Raw genomic sequence first — 13,896 nt, forward strand, 5'->3', positions numbered from 1 at the left:
TAATATACTGGCTTTCATTCAGGGGTTCATGTCTGACCGTACATTTCAGGTTAGACTAGGGACAAACCTATCCAGCACAACCAATCTGGAGAACGGGGTACCACAGGGAAGCGTTTTGAGCTGCACGTTATTCGCCGTCGGCATAAACGGCATAACGGCTTGTGTCCGCCGTCCTGTACGCTGTTCTCTGTTTGTGGACGACGTCGCCGTTTACGTCTCTGCAAGAAGACTTGCTACGGCGGAGCGTTCCCTGCAGCTAACCATAAAGCAACTGGAGGAATGGAGTAGGCGGACGGGATTTTCGTTCTCTACTTCCAAAACCCAGTGTATAACATTCTCCAGACTAAGAAACTATTTAGAACCGTCACTTACCTTGAACAGATCCCGAATAACATCAAGTCGGAATGTGAGATTCTTGGGTATTACATTTGATTCCCGACTTACATGGATCCCTCACTTAAAATCCCTTAAGGCAAAATGTCTACAAAGGCTAAATATGCTTCGAGTTCTTACTGGGACCAAGTGGGGCGCGGACAGGACATGTATGCTGCGTTTTTACAAAGCTTTCGTCCGTTCATGCCTTGACTATGGTTCTCAGGTTTATTCTTCTGCCCGGCCAAACGCGTTAGGAATGCTTGACTCGATTCACCACTCTGCTATCAGGTTGGCTACTGGAGCTTTTCGTTCAAGCCCTACACCTAGCTTATTAGCGGAGGCTAGTGAACCAATGCTGGATATGAGACTTTGGAGTAAGGACTAAAGCGCTCCTCTCGGACCTTGGTATCGAGGAGTACCAAGTAAGCCAATGCTACCAGAGTGTTATTCCTCCCTGGTTAGTATTAAGTCCCGAAGTTGTCCTGTCACTTCACAAGTACAAGAAAGAAAACACTTCTAATTTAGTGTTCACGCAGGCTTTCCGGGAACTCTTGAGTGCTCGGGCACCTTGCGACATAATTTACACTGATGGATCTAGGTCTGAGAATGGCACCGGATGTGCGTTCATAACGGCGAGTCGTGAGCATAGATTCTGTCTGCCCTCTGTAGCGTCAGTCTACACGGCAGAACTGACCGCTATTTTTAAAGCATTGAACATCGTCTGCCCCAGGACCAGAAGGCTGGTCATCTGCTCCGACTCGCTTAGTAGTCTACAAGCAATCAAGGACATGTATCCAAAACATGTCCTTGTACGCGACATCCGTTGTGCCATTCACAGACTTCAAGTCCAAAATATACAGGTTGTTGTGGGTGCCCCGGTCACGCGGGAATTCCCGGAAATGAGCTTGCCGACAGGGCTGCTGGGAGTGCTCATGAGCTTCCTCCTTTTACTGCTATGGTGACAGGGTCAGACCTAAAGCCAATGGTGAAGGAGAAGTTAAGACGAGTTTGGGGTGACTCTTGGTCTCGGACGGTGTGCAACAAGCTAAGAAAAACTTCTCCAGGTAGCTATAGACCAATTTCGCTTACTAGCAGTCTCTGCAAAGTACTCGAAAGGATGGTCAACAGACGTCTTGTTTGGTTTCTGGAGAAAAATAACCTTCTATCACCTTCCCAGTGCGGATTCCGACAAGGTCGGTCTACAAGTGACCATCTACTTGCCTTGGAATCGGCAATCCTGAATTCCTTTATTGAAAGAAAACAGTTGATCGCTGTATTCTTCGACATTTCCAAGGCTTATGACAAGGCTTGGAGAAGGGGAGTATTAAATGCTTTAATATCTTGGGGAGTAGGGGCCACATGGTTTCTTTAATACAGGGATTCCTGTCGGAAAGAACCATATAGGTCAAACTAGGGACAACAATTTCCGATTCATTCACGCTGGAAAATGTTATTCCACAAGGTAGCGTAATAAGCTGCACTCTGTTCGCCATTGCAATCAACAACATATCATCCTGCGTTACCCCTCCTGTGCGCTGTTCTTTGTTTGTAGATGATTTCTCTACTTACATCTCTACAAAGAAGTTAGCGGTGGGGGAGAGAGCTTTACAACTTACCATCAACAGGCTAGAGCAGTGGTGCGGAGTTACGGGTTTTTCATTTTCGCCACCTAAAACAAAAGCCATCGTTTTCTCCAGAATGCGTACTTAGTGCAGTCATTGAAGCATTATTGATCCGAATTTTTTTACTGTGAACCGAATTGCATACAATTTTGGAATTAGGTTCATCCTACCCTTAACTTCAAAAGTGAAAATGATTTAACTCCGCAACCACCCTGGGGTGGTTGCCAACCCCTTCTCAGGGTGAATTTTTTCTTTTTTAAAATAACCTCGGATATCGATAGAAGGTCCAATTTTAAGCATAAAATCATCTAAAACGTTTTTCGAAAAATTTAATACTTTTCAAGTTATTGGCAATTGAAAATTCGCATTTTTTTCACGTTTTTTCGTCGGTTTTTTGCAAATATCTCCAAAAATAAACGTTTTATCGAAAATTTTATAAAGAACAAAAGTTTAGTAGGTTAAAAAGATGAACAATTTGGTATTTTTATAAAGATTCTAAGTGCAATATTAAGCTAAATATTAAAGATCAAAGCCGATTTTTATTTTGTCTAAAATTTAATCGATGTGGTCAATGTCATCTAGCGGCGAGCAGATGCATTTTAGGAATTCTAATAAAAAAGGGTTTTGTAGTGCTTGAAATAAGCTTTAAAATGAGCACTATTAAAAGTCTTTTGCACGTAAAATAAGTGAGCTGTATTGCAAATAAGAGGAGCATCTAATGTTTTTTCTTTTAAATAAATGGGTTTCATAAGTGTAATTTTCCGCCAAAATTAAAAGTAATCGTATTCCCGCCTAGAATTAACTTTATTATGAAGATTTTGATGGATTTTATCAGTTTGGCTGTTTTAGGACACATATGTTTCAAAAAAGACACGATTAAAAAAATTCAAATTTAAAAAAAAAACACCTTTTTTCATAATATCTAAAAAATCACGACAGATACGTATAAAAGTGTAGGGGTGACAAATTTAGGTATTTTTTTGACAAACAATTTGGTCTTTTTGTTTTTTATGTAAAACAAAAATTGACGGAGATATGATTGTTTAAAGAGCGCGTGGCAGCGCAATCACAGCCTCTCTTAATCCTTTTAACCCTTCACCGTTTTAGAAAAAGGTTTTTTAATATATATTGCAATAAAGGATGTTGTAGCTCTCTTAATTACCTTTACAATGGTTTTTTATTAATTGTGATAGCATGAAAATTGAAGGAGTTATGGTCCAAAAACTTATATTTTTTTCTACTTAGTAACTGAACATTTCGGAGTGTGAATATTTGGAGCAATGTGAAAGTACGCAGTATAATAGAGACCCAAAACTATTGTAATGTGTATCTATATACATAATATGGCTCATATATTTTGGAAACGTAGGCATGAATACATACCAACGTTATATATGTTGGTATATATAACAACCGCTATATATAACACATTTGAGTGAATTTTATATAATTTATAAATATTTTATTCAAAAAATGGCAATTTTTTACTCTAAAATTAATTATTTTTAAATATGTAATCATATATATTTACTGTTTTAATTTAGGGGTAGTTTTAAGGGTAGAAAAACTTAAAAATATGATAATCATATTCGAGAGTGTGGGATAATATTTCAATCCTTTTCATTTTATCAAAAAAACATTTTTTAAACAATTTTTTATGAAGGGGTAGTTTTCAAGGGTTGAAAGGGGGCTAAAAATTTGATAATTATTATAGAGAATATAAAATATTATTTACTCCATACTTACATCTTTTTGTGTCAAACCAAAGTATGTTTTTGTGATTTTTTTCAATTTAGGGGTTGTTTGCAAGGGTTGTAAGATTTTCAAGGGGTTGAAAATTATTTAAATATGAGGTAATTGTGTTAGAAAAACACTTTACAGTTTCACCACTTACTATTAGACATGTTTTCTAGCGATAAATGGCTCAATGTCAATTTTTCCATTAAGGGGTTGTTTACACCCCTTAAAAATAATAGGCGGAGTTCAGATCATTTTCACTTTTGAAGTTAAGGGTAAGATGAGCCTAATTCCAAAATTTCATGCAAATCGGTTCACAGTAAAAAAATTCGGAGGTAAGACCGTATTTTTTTTCGCTTCAATGACTGCACTAACTGTTGAGCAGCCAACTCTCTCTTTGCTGGGTCAGAGAATCTCTACTTGTGCCACTATCAGATTTCTGGGTCTCACATTTGATACCCGGCTAACTTGGGTGCCTCACCTGAGAGACCTAAAAGACCGATGCATGAAGCGCTTGAACATACTGAGAGCTCTAAGTGGAACAAAATGGGGGCTGACAGGACATGCATGCTCAGATTCTACAAAGCCACCATCCGTTCCTGTCTTGATTATGGATGTCAAGCAAGACCCAGTACTCTAAAAATGCTTGACTCTGTCCATAATTCTGCTTTAAGACTGGCCACTGGAGCATTCCGATCTTCTCCTATAAACAGCCTTCTTGCAGAAACGGGAGAACCTCCTCTTTCGCATAGACGGCAACAACTGTCCCTAAACTATGTTCATGCTCTTTCAGGTAAGCCAGACAACCCTGCATTTGAACCTGTCCTGCGAAATCCACTCCAAAATTGTTTCCTAGCGAGACCAAATCATCCTTCACCCTTAGGCGTTAGGGCCAAATCCTACGCCTATGAAATAGGCCTAAATGATTACGAGTTTAAAGTCGTTCATAAATGTTATTTCCCACCCTGGAGCGTCTCAATGCCAAAAATTATTTTAAATCTCTCTAGGTTTAAAAAAGTTTCCACTACAGAAACAGTCTACCAACAAGAATTCCGTCAAATACTAGGCAGCCTCGCACCTTGCGATGTTGTCTATACTGACGGGTCAAAGGAACGTTGTAGAACTGGATGTGCTTTCGTTACTGGGGTTAGACGATACGGGTTTCGTCTCCCCAACGACTCTTCCATTTTCACGGCCGAATTAACAGCCATCCAAAAGGCCCTAAATATAACGTTTTCTATGACAAAAAAATTGGTTATCTGCAGCGACTCCCTTAGTGGTATACAAACCATCAGCGACATGTTTTCAAAACACATAATCATCCGCGGAAATATGGAACTCTTTGTTTTCCCTTCAGTCCGAGGGTGTTGCTGTCTTTCTTGTCTGGGTACGTGGACACATTGGAGTATCCGGAAACGAGCTGGCAGATAGAGGAGCCAAAGAAGCATTGGAACTCCAGCCTTATACCGCAAGGATGATTTCTTCCGACATTATCCCGGTGGTGAAGGGCAAACTGAAAGCCAAATGGAATACCGAGTGGCAGGCAGTCGTTAACAACAAGTTACGACATATTAAAGACTGCGTTGGACTCTGGGAGACAGCGATCCGCCTGAGTCGTCGTGAGGAGGTTGTGTTGTGTCGCCTGCAGCTAGGCCACACGCTTCTCACACATGGCTTCCTCATGAGTAGAGATGATCCTCCGGTCTGCGACACGTGTGACACTGTTATTACTGTCAAACATGTGCTTGTTGACTGCCCTCGCTACTGGGTACATAGGCGCAACTCGAATCTGCCGGCTTCGTTGAACGATATTCTCTGTGATGACAAGACGGCAACTCATAGATTGCTGTGTTTTCTGAATGCAACGTCGCTGATGAATAAAATATAATATTATGTTAAACTTATTTATTCCGATTATCTATTGTTGTTAATATTTATAAATTTTATTATTTTATTTTATTTATTATTATCATGACAGCTGCCAAATTAGCTCCTTTACAGCTACCTTGGTGGCCGTAAAATTTGTTAAGTTTGCACAGTTTTATTTAATTAATGTTATGTACCTTGTCCTTATTTATGTTGTATTTATCGTTTTAGCCTCTATGTGGGTTATGACCTCTCTACAGTCTTTCCCCTTGTTAGATTTATTGTTATCTAGTTTTAAGTAGTAGTAGTAGTTCCTTTTTGTTATAGAGAATGTGATCATTATTTACCTAATTGACACCACCAAATACGAGCAGGTGCCAATTCTTTCTTGAGGGCGATGATAACCGCAGCGTTTTTCGCCCCTTATGAAAAAAAATATCAAAATAAAATAACAGGAAAAAATTACGCATTATTGACAAAGATAAGATTACCTTTCATTTATTTACTAAACATTTAAGTTTTATTACTAATATCATTATCAAAATAAAACCTAACCTAACTTTTTGTTACAATATCTACTGCTAATATTATTATTTTATTGCTATATTAATTTACTGACCTGATGAGTTATCTTCCTCTTCGGAAGGAACATAATCCTTATCCTTATCACTGTCATCGCTTACATTCAGCAAATCTAATAATTCTTTGTTATTATTCATCTTATTTGACTAAACAATCATTACTCACAACAACAAAATTAATCAGCTGTTAAAAACATAGTGGTGTAAGTCAGACTTACTTCACTATGTTTCTAAACAGTTTCCAATATTTGTTAAAAACTACCAGTAGGTGCTGTTACCTAGTAGCAATTATAGGAGTTATGACTTGATTCACTATGATCCTAAATAAATAGTACATTTTTGAAACAGAATATGTCATAAACTCAAATGGGACAAAATCTTGACTTACACACCACTATGTTTCTCAGCACCCCAACTGTTATAATAGAGCTACAGAGAATCAAATGTTAACGAGTCTGAGGCCTGATCTAGACTAGCTTCCAGCAAACGCAGGTGCTGAGTCTGCGTTGTCAGCAGTCTTATTGCTGTCCTATTCACTTTCAAAACTGCTTTACAATTTATAATTATTATGCCTTCAGTTAAATATTAAGACATTTTACCAATTGGATGAAATTGTTATATAAACAAATAAAGCATAATTTATGTATAAATTGTTATACCTAGCTTAATTTAATTGTCAATGTTATTTGAATTGAAGGGGTCAATGGAAGAAGGCGGTATGTTACAAAAAGAAAGTTTTTTTGAGATATTTAGTTTTAAAGTTATTTAACTGGAACTTTTTTATTTGAGGTTTGAAATACGAGTATATATACTAAACACATTATTACAGGTAATAATGTCAGAACTGTTTCCATTTGTTTTTTTTTTTTTCAAAATATTAATATTATATATATACTTTTTTTACATAAAAATTTACATACCACCTTCTTCCGCTAGAGTATGATTTTTCTGTATGCTCTGTAGTAATGGATGAGGGAGGTAAGTTGCATTACTGCAAAAAAAATTATCGACAAAATAATTTTAGTTTAATAAGATAAAAACTTACATGTTTGTTTTATTTTTACATAACACTTAAGGTTGAGCTTCATATTAATCAATTATGTGAAGGTACCACCTACTGTGATGATTTGGTATGTACTTAAGTTGTTCTTTTATGTTGTCAATTTTTTTTTCAGCACTCCAAAAGCACTGATGATTCTTGGAATCGCAACTGGTTCCTAAGGCTTTGAGGTTGCTTACGTGATTTACAAATATCCACCTTCATAAAAGGGGTGTTCTCGTCATAGCAAGTCTTAAACAGATATGCCCCGTACTCATCAACCCGAATCCACTTCACATTATCTCTAAATTTGACTGAATTTTTGACAAGGTCCGATTTTCTATTATAAAGCTTCAAAATAATGTTCACAACTTTGTTTTTTTTTTGCTGGACTTTGCGATGATATCTCTATACTCATCTGGACTGTAGATATTCTGATGCTTTCGCAGGTTTTTCTCGATCCGACCAAAATCCCTGTCAGAGTCCAAGTAGGTATGGCCTACTTCAGGGAATTTGTGTTCAATCACTTTGAATAAACCCTTGTGTATCATGTACTGATATAAACAGATCATGAGGAAATACTTATTTTTGCCCTGAGCAAGAGTCCGACCATAACACAATGTGATCGATATTTTTTAAGATGTCTTCATGTTCAAGGGCTGTAAGTAAGGCACTGGTTACTTCTTTGCTTCCTCGTGAAGCCTGGTCTTCTGTCCATACACAAAACGTTGTTGTTTCCACATCTTTGGTAACAATGTGGATGCCAAAATTATAAAGCCAATAGTTGGCGAAGTTAGAAAGCCTTAGATGTACTAAGGCGAGGCAAAGGCATTGTTTGCTGCAGATCTACGGTGATATAAGCTACATTGTCCTCTGTTTTCGCCTTTTCTCTATCACCTTTGAGTAAGTCGAATTCTGCATGGTACATTTCAACGTGCTCTTCATTGATTTTTGGATCAAATCAATTTTTTCTTACCAATTTGGTAGAGCGAGGCAAGAGCATTCTTACAAACAAAAATCTGTTTACCATGAAATATGACACTGTATTTAAAAGTAGCCAATTTATGTTTTACTACCCCCTTTCTTGGCCTACCTACAGGTTAAAATTTTATAGAACAAAAAAATAGCATTTGTCGCATTAACATCCAGTTTATAAAACTGAGTAAAAATTTGGCATCGATTTTCTGCAGTAATATTCTCATTATATTTGAGGCGACATTTTGCTGGACACAAATTGAGCGGAATTAAGCAAAAAGGAACCAACACACAAAACTAAAATGTCGTGTTAGGAGCCTTCAAAGTTAGAGTCTTGCCATAAATCATACTTTCATTCAAAACTATTGTATTTTATACTAATCTGTTAATGTTATTTTTGTATTTTTTTTTTAATGAAGAAATAATATGCTTACACCAAAAATGTACTGTAATATAACAATTTTAATAGGTCTGGATCTATTTTGCTATTGGAAATATAAGTACATCACCATTAAGCAGAAAGGAACCAAGTACTTGTTTCTGTTCTCTGAAATTGGAAACATTGAATTTTTATAACAAAGGAACCAACAAGGTGCAGATTAAAAACTCCAGCTTATTAGTCAAATTTCAGAAGTTTATTTAATGTATTACACAAACGGAAAAAAGTTGTTTTCTTCAACATCAAAATCCAGAGGAGCACTGAACCCATCGATATCATCCTCTACTTCCCTGCTTCCACTTAAGACTGATAAAAGGCCTTAGCATCGTTTGGGATGAGGTGTAGAATTGGTTTGATATCCTTTAATTTTGGAGCAGAAATATCCTTTCCATGAATCCAAAGAGGTTGCAGGGATTGCTTAAAACTGAAATTTCCACTATTTGGTCTCCCTTTCTTTGCTTTTTTTCCAAGTCAATTTTGTCATATTCAGAGTAAAAACCATTCCGACAAAACAGTTTTAGTGGTTCTTCTTTTTTAAAATATATTTCCCTTATTATCAGCCAATTAATCTTTTTAGGACTTTCTTCATATGTTTGCTTCCTATTAACAATTTTCTTTTCCAATACTGATGTTGCTTTGAAGTCATTTGGTACCATTCTGGTTACAGAAAATGGTTTTTTCTTTCTGCAGCTTCTCATGACTTGTACATAATCGTCAGGGAGATATAGTCTTTGAACATGCTTTAATGCTGACTCTATGTCAGAGAAATGAGAGTCATTTGGGAGAAAGCTATGTCCTGGTATTAAATATTTTAGCTTTATAGTTTCAAGTGAGGGATGACTTTCCAAAGATGATTTCATAATAAGAACAGTTGTGGGGCCTAAAACCAAAACCTGCAATATCCTCTACACTAAAACCGTAACCTAGTAATTTAATTACTTACAGAGTATTTTTTTTGGAGATTGCAAGGTTTGCTTTTAAGACATGGATTTTGCTGTTTTTGCAACAAAGTTTGCTTAATATATAAAGATTATTGCTATTTTGCACCAAGAAAACCTTAAATTATTACAATATAATTTGCAATAATATTTTTAAAATATTAACTTTTACTCAAAAATAACTTTAGAGGTTAGTGTTGCCATAGTAACAATTTGGGAAATAATTGAATAGTCATAATGAATATTTCACTCCTTCTTTAATATTACAAAAATATTGGACTAGTCTAAAGTAAAGTTAATCACACACAGTATTATTTGTCACAGTTCTCATTGTCTCTTGATGTAATGTGTTCTAATAAAAAAAAACTTCACACGATTGTCTCCGGAGATTCCTCGATTCCTTCACATTCAGGTTCCGGTGGTTCAAGATCACGTTCTGGCTCTTCCGTGCATTTTTCAATCAAACTCAAGTAGTAGTGAAGATTTGCATTTTCTATCCAGTTTAGTCCATAATGAATTTCAAACAGTCTTTTAACGTCAGCTAATTTTACCTTTTTCACCAAGCCAGCCAACCCAGGTGAGATCAATTTGGGATCAATGTCTGCTATGGTTTTATTTGCTCTGGTCAACATTCGGAAAGCACTGATCTCGTGATAGTAAAAGTGTTCACCCTTAATAACTACCTCCTTTTTGTTTTTGTTTGCTTTTCGAAGAAAAAATTTTTTAGTTGGTGCAAACTTGAAATGCCATTGGTTTATGGGCTTGAAAACCCTGTATGCCTCATTTCTCCAGTCAAATATTTGACATTCTGTCCCTACATTTACCACAGTTGAGAAATAGGATGTCATATCCACATATTGCTCTGGATTTTCAATTTGCTGCTTTGATTTGAACTTTTTCTCGCAAAGACCAAAAACGCGATCTGGTGGCATAAATGAATGCCCCCTTACTGGAAAAAATATCTCTACTTCTTTCAGGGTTGTTGGGGCTTCCAACACCCATTTGGCGCACATTGCAAGAAGGATTTGGTTTTTATTTTGCCCCCACACCCATCTGCAAACAGCCTCAGTTTGGGTTTTCCAGTAAAGTCAGTGTTTTGTAAAAAATGATAGATGCATGATGCAATCTCACTTGAGCCTTTCTTGTGAACGTCTTCTGTCCATAAGTAGCTGGTGCAATTTTCTTTGGTCAGTTTATCCTTGGAACTACATTTTACAACGGTCAAGTTATACAGGTAGATTTGTCTTCTGTAATACACTTCTTGATCGGGGATTTTCGGCATAGGTAAGTTCTTTTGGCAATCGAAAGAAATGCTCAAGACTTCGGGTTCTTTTTCTTTCAAACAGTCAAAAAATGCTTTAGCTCGTTTATTATGAATGCCTCTCTGAACTATTGCATTTTGTTTCTTTTCCAGATCTTTCTCAAGCTTGATCCTTTCTTTGATTTCAATACATAATGAACACATGTCCAAACGTGGACTACTGAACCCAATGTTAAAATTTCGGTTAAACACGTACCTGAAATAATACTCTTTGACTTTTAAATGCTCTTCAACACCCTTGTTGTACATTGAATGCAACTTCGCTATGTTAAGTTCAGCAGGTAAGTATTTACGCCCACTATTAGACCGGCAGTAGTGGAGATCACTACACGTCAGTGATGACATGAACTTGATGACTGTTATTTTTCATCGAATTTAGGTGACTTGTGATCCCCTCCTCTATTTTCATAAGGCAAGAAACCATTTTCATGAAATTTCTTGGATATTAAGTCAACACGGGATCTTTTTATTTGAAGTATTCCTAAGAATGCCTTTTGGCAGACGGGAACAAGATCACTTGATTCATTTTTCCTCACAAAAAACCTGGTGTGAATGACTTTTGATTTGTTTGTAGCGGTCTTTGGTCGCTTCCTTTGAACGGGTTTTATTTTTATGAACTTCAAAATAAAACTGTATTGGGATTGCCGGTCTTTGTTTTTGTAAAAAGAAGTATGAAAGTTCATACATTGTTGCATAGTCAACACGCTACATCTAAAGCTTTTCGTATGATGACCACATGTAGGATAGGTTGGTGCATCATGTAGTTGATATCTGTAGAAAGGAAAGAATTGGTAGAGAATTGAAAATGAATGTAACACTGGAAAGCTACCGGCAACACTAACCTCTCTCTTAAAAGAATACAACGATAACTTCAACATAGGCAGCATAAAAGGTAAAGTAAAACTAAGCGCAAATTCCTAAAGCTTTAAGGAATCCTCACGTAACGGCGAGTTTTAGGTTATGTTCACTTAATAGGCCTAGGCCTATTACCAAACAGTGGATATCTTAATAGATTTGGCCCCCTTTAAGAGTCCATTCTTATTTTTTTTTTTTTTATGCAGGAATAAATATTTTAAACTTCCTTAAAGCGTTTATGAGATGAAAGCCTAATAAACAACATTGACACACACTAACCTCAACTTTTTAGCGATATTTCGTTTCCAAGTTTCTAGGCGATTAGGCCTTTTCCTGGCTTTTCTGGGTGACACCGGGGATATTACTTCTTCTGGATCCATCATCACTTCACTTAAGTAATGCTATTTTAACACCAAATTATCTTAAAACAACGAATCAAGGCACATTCAGATACTCAATGCAAGAAAAGCAGACTGCATCTGACAGGCACAGATCGTAAGGTCACGTGACTCAACCGGGCGCTCCCATTGATCAAACTGGATTTTATAGACTTTGCATCTCAGACCACTGAAAAGTGACTTGGAGTTTGTTAGCTTTGCTTCTAGGGCTACTTTTCAACATTAAAAAACACGTTTCTATGCTGTTTTTGCTGCTAAGAGTTTTATCATATTGAAGTAATGCCTTGAATGTATAAACATCCATCAAAACCTTTGTTTCGGAAAAAAGTGGAGATTGTAGCTTTTGCTTTTAGGCCCCACAATTTTTATATTCCTATTCTGCCCTCCACATGAATCACTCCAAAGAACTAAATCTTTGATGTCATTCCCAAGTTGGGACTCTATGTGTTTTATTAAGCAAGAGCCAATTTCTTGTGCTCCCGTCCCCGCTTCTCCCTCAGTCCAAACATAACAGTATCCAGTGTTGTTTTTGAAAGAATGAACTCCTGCATTATACACCCATAATTGCCTTTTGTAAAATATGAGGTTGGTAGGGATCCTCGGTAGGGGTAAAGTTTTTTCTAAACATTCAAATTCTTTATTTCTTTTTGCTTCTTTACCATCTTCTTTCATTTTTTCTCTTGCTTCTTTCCACAGAGCTATATTTTATTTTGAGCATCTTCTATTTCATTAGAATAGAATAGAATAATTTATTGGCCACAAGATATTTCACACAAATACATAGGCAGGTATTTGTGTACCAGGTATAAATTAGGCAGGTAATGCATAATTTATAATTGTACCTCACTAGTTAAAGAAGTCATTGTCAGTCCATTGACTCAATAAAAACTCACTTATTGAATAAAATGCATTATTTAACAAGAAATTATATAATTTTGATTTAAAAGAACAGTCTTTTAATTTTTTCATTTTCATAGGCAATTTATTCATAAATCTAGATGCAATGTGCAGAGGGTTTTTTTCATTTTTGCTAAGTCTATGTGGAGGTAAATTTATTAAATGGCTATTTCTTGTATTGTATGAGTGGATTTCATTTCTGAGCATAATTTTGTCTTCATTTTTTCTAAGGTACAGCAAGCATTGCATTATATACAGACAAGGTAGAGTGAGAATCCTGAGCTGTACAAAAATATCCCAACAGTGATCAAGCCTACCAGCTCCAGCAATGATACGGATAGCCTTTTTCTGTAGTATAAATACCTCTTCGGCATGGGAGGCTCCACCCCATACAACAAGACCATAGGTAATATGTGATTTAAAAATACCAAAATAGGCAGTGCGGATCCCGTTCTGGTCCAATTCACCACATAAGCGTTTTAAGGCATAAATGCTTCTGCTAAGTTTAATTTTGAGACCAATTATGTGTTGATGCCAACATAGTGTTGGATCAAGGGTTAGGCCCAAAAAAGTTGGATTTTATGTGTGTGTTGTTCTGGTTTTTCTTTAAGGCCAAAAAAGGTTGTCACTGTTTCATTAGTATTTAATACCAATTCATTAGCAGTCAACCAATTTTGAATAAGATTTTGATTTGATTTAGCTTGTGCCAATGCTAGACTGCTACTAGGTTGTTTATTTTTGATTGTAGTGTCATCAGCATAGAGGACGACATCCGCAGGTACACACTCATTTAAATCATTGATCATAATAATAAAAAGTATGGGGCCAAGCACTGACCCTTGCGGGACACCAC

This window comes from Homalodisca vitripennis, unplaced genomic scaffold (assembly GCF_021130785.1).
Source record: "Homalodisca vitripennis isolate AUS2020 unplaced genomic scaffold, UT_GWSS_2.1 ScUCBcl_187;HRSCAF=1540, whole genome shotgun sequence".
In the NCBI taxonomy this organism is placed as follows: domain Eukaryota; kingdom Metazoa; phylum Arthropoda; class Insecta; order Hemiptera; family Cicadellidae; genus Homalodisca; species Homalodisca vitripennis.